Below are 4,205 nucleotides of genomic sequence, written 5' to 3'. Positions count from 1 at the left end.
TGTGTGTGTGGTGACATTCAGTTGGTAATAAAAATTTTCACTTGTTTATGCCTGAAAATGTCTTTATTTCACCTTTGCAAGATATATTTTCTAGGTATGGAATTCAAGGTTGTTTGACAGTTTTTTTCTTTCCCTCAGTACTTTAAAAATATGGTTTCACTTTCTTTTGAGTTTCATTGATTCTGATGAGAAATCTCCTATCATCCTTATCTTGTTGCTCTGTATGAAATATGCCTTTTATCTCTTGCTGCTTTGAAATTTTCTCTTAAGTTCTGGCTTTAAGTAATTTGATTATGATGTGCCTTCTTGTAGTTTCCTTCATGTTTCTTGTGCTGGGCTTTACTGGGGTACTTGGACTTCAATATAGTTTTATAGTTTTTATCAGCTTTGGAAAAAATTTGGCTATTATTTTTCAATTTTAAAGATTTCTGCCCTTCATCTTCCTTTTTCAGACTGAAAAAATACATGTTAGGCACCTTGAAATCACCAGATACCTCACTAATCCTCAGCTCATTTTGAAAATCTTTTTCCTTTCTATGTTTTATGTTGGATAGTTTCCTCAAATTTACTAATGTTTTCTTTTGCAATGTCTAGCATATTGTTAATTCCACCCATTATATTTTCTATCTCAGACATTGTAGTTATCATCTCTTGAAGTATGGAAATTTAAAAAAGTTTTCCCTAACTCTGACATGTTAACTACTTCTCTAGTTTCTGGAACATATAGAATATAGTTATGATAATGTCCTTGTCTACTAATCCTATCATCCATATCATTTATGGGTTACTTTTTTTTTTATGGGGTAGCCACAAGATTAGTTTTATTTTATTTTTTAAATTTTATTTAAATTCAATTAATTAACATATATGTGTTATTAGTTTCAGAGGTAGAGTTTAGTGATTCATCAGTTGCATGTAACACCCAGTGCTCATTACATCATGTGCCCTCCTTAATGCCCATCCCCCAGTTACCCCATCCCCTCACCCTCTTCCCCTCGAGCAACCCCCAGTTTTTTTCCTATAGTTAAGAGTCTCTTATGGTTTGTCTCCCTCTCTGATTTCATCTTATTTTATTTTTACCTCCCTTCCCCCATGATCCTCTGTTTTGTTTTTTAAGTTCTAATCATATGATAATTATCTTTGATTGACTTATTTGGCTTAGCATAATATCTTCTAGTTCTATCCATGTTGTTGCAAATGGCAAAATTTCATTTTTTTTTATGGCTGAATCATATTCCATTGTACATATATGCTACGTCTTCTTTATTCATTATCTGTTGATGGTCATCTGGGCTCTTTCCATAGTTTGGCTATTGTGGACATTTCTACTATAAACATTGGGGTGCAGGTGTCCCTTTGGATCACCATGTTTGTATCTTTTGAGTAAATACCTAGTAGTGCAATTGCTGGGTCATAAGATAGCTCTATTTTTAACTTTTTGCGGAACCTCCATACTGTTTTCCAGAGTGGCTATACCAGCTTATATTCCCACAAACAGTGTAAGAGGGTTCCCTTTTCTCTGTATCCTTGCCAATACCTGTTATTTCCTGACTTACTAATTTTAACCATTCTGACTAGTCTAAGGTGGTATCTGATTGTGGTTTTGATGTGATTTGTATGGGTGGGTTTTTATTCAGATTTATTATTTTCTTTATTAACATATTTTCCTGCTTCTTTGCATGCCTGATAATTTTTAAATTTTTTTATTAAACTATAGTTGACATAATACAACATTATATTAGCTTTAGGTGTATAACGTGCAATGGTCACCATGATAAGTATAGTTACCACCTGTCATCATACATAGTTATTACAAGTTATTGACTATATACCCTATGTTGTACCTTTCATTCTTTTTACTTATTTATTTTATAACTGGAAGTTTGTACCTCTTTATCCCCTTCACCTATTTTGCTCATCTTCCCACTCCCTTCCTTCTGACAGCCAACAGTTTGTTCTCTGTATTTGTGAGTCTATTTATGTTTTTTGTTTGTTTATTTGTTTTGTTCCCTAGATTCCATATGTAGGTGAAATTATGTGGTATTTGTCTTTCTCTGTCTGACTTATTTCAGTTAGCATAATACTCTCTAGGTACATGCATGTTTTTGTAAATGTGAAGATCTTACTTTTTTTATGGCTGAATAATATTCCATCATACACACACACACACACACACACACACACACACACACACCCCACATCTATCAATGGACACTTAGGCTGCTTCCATATCTTGGTTATTTTAAATAATGCTGCAATAAACATAGGGGAGTATATATCGTTTCAAATTAGTATAAATTTTTATTGGCTGTCATAAGTTCTAAATTTTATCTTGCTGTATGCTAACTACTATAAATATCCTTGAGCTTTGTTCTAGAACACAGTAAGTTACTTGGAAACAATTGATTCTTTTGGTAGTTAATGTTACAGCAATGTTTGGCTTAGGACTAAATTTGCTCTACTACTTAGGCAAAAACCCTTCTGGGTACTCTGCCTGATGTTCTTTCAGTTATTAGGTTTTCTAGGCTGGTGGCAACAGGTACTATTCTCATCCTCTGTCAGTGCTGGGTACTGTTTCCTCTAATCATTTCTGGTGTGTTTTCCCTCTGGCCTTTAATAGTGTCCTCCCCTGCATGTGCTGATCAGTACTCAGCTGAAGATTTCAGTAGGATCCTTTGCAGATATTCAAGTTCTCTCTTTGTTCAACTTTATCCTCTCCAGTACTCTGTTCTGTAAGCTCTAGCCATTTTAGCCCTCAGATTTCCAGTTACATCTTTTCAACTCAGGAAGGCTGCCTGTTTTTGTCTGGGGTGTGGCCTGGAAACTCTCTTCAGGCCATTAGCAGGGCAATTATAGAATTAGCCTTGTTTGTTCTTGTTGCTCAGGGATCACTTTGTTTTGTTGTCTATATTCAATGTCTTAGAAAGCATTGTTTTGTATATTTTTCCTAGTTTATTGTTGTTTTGGAGGGACAGTAGGTATGACCTCTGTTACTCTATTTCAGTAGTGAGAGTCCTAGTTGCTTTCTACTCCTCTTTCATAAGTCATTCTTTTTTCTTTTCAGACCTCTGATTCAGAGGGTGGTTAATCCTTCTTTGCAGTTCATGTCAGGAAATAACACTGGTATATATAAGGTTCTTCTCTTATTTTAATTTTCCACATTTTTATTCTGATCTCTACTCTCAGTTCTTTCCCTCCCATAGGTAACCATTTTAACAAGTTAATTTGTATATTTTTGTTGGAATTTGTGCATATATGTATTGTTAGATTTTGAAGTATATTTTACAGTTATAGAAATGGTATTAAGATATAAATCATTTTTTTTTACTTAGCACTATGCCTTTAAGATGCATCAATATCCCATGTATGCATGTAATCTACTGCTGCTCTCTGCTCGATAGTAAACCTTATATGCATCTACCACATTTATGTATTTATTCTCCCAGAGATTAACACTTAGATTTACTTCTATATCCTGTCCCCGAATAATGCTATGATGAATATCCTTGTACATTTTCCCTTATAGACTCGAGTGAGAAAACTGTCATAGTTTTCCCCTTATGGAATCTAAGTTTTCATGTGTTCTCTCTCCCCACTCCCACAGAGTAAAACTCTTCTTTAATAACCCAAATTCTCATTCAGTTAATGTACCTTGTTCAAAATTCAGGTAATCTGGATGATGCTTGTTTTTCTCCATGAGGCCTTAGCTTCTTATAGTTTACTGATGAACAAATAAAGGGCAAAGTAACTTCATCCCAGTACTTCACACTCAGTATAAAATAATGAATTAATGTGATGGCTGATTGTCTCAAGGAATTCCTTCTCCTTTTTCTCCTTCAGTAGTGGAGTTTTACATGGGGGACATAACCAGTCAGCTACAGACCACATTTTCTAAATTCCCCTGCAGCTAGGTTCAGACAAGTGACAAAATTTGGGTCAATTAAATATATGTAAAAGGTAATGTGTGTACCTTCTGTGATACCCCCTTAAAGATAGCATGCTTACTCTGGACTTGTAGCTAGCAAGGCATTCATAACAATTTGGGCACAGAAAAAGAGGTTACAATCACGTATTAAGGATAACCATTCTACCTGACCCGCCTAAGACCTTAGGTTGCTTCTAGAGTCCACTTTATTTGGAATATTAGCTCAGAACAAAATAAATTTCTATTTTGGTATCTTTTATGATAAAAGCTTAGCCTATAG

This window comes from Neomonachus schauinslandi, chromosome 11, assembly GCF_002201575.2.
Source record: "Neomonachus schauinslandi chromosome 11, ASM220157v2, whole genome shotgun sequence".
Classification (NCBI taxonomy): Eukaryota; Metazoa; Chordata; class Mammalia; order Carnivora; family Phocidae; genus Neomonachus; species Neomonachus schauinslandi.
The sequence above is the reverse complement of the archived record's forward strand: the minus strand, read 5'-3'. Positions refer to the sequence as shown.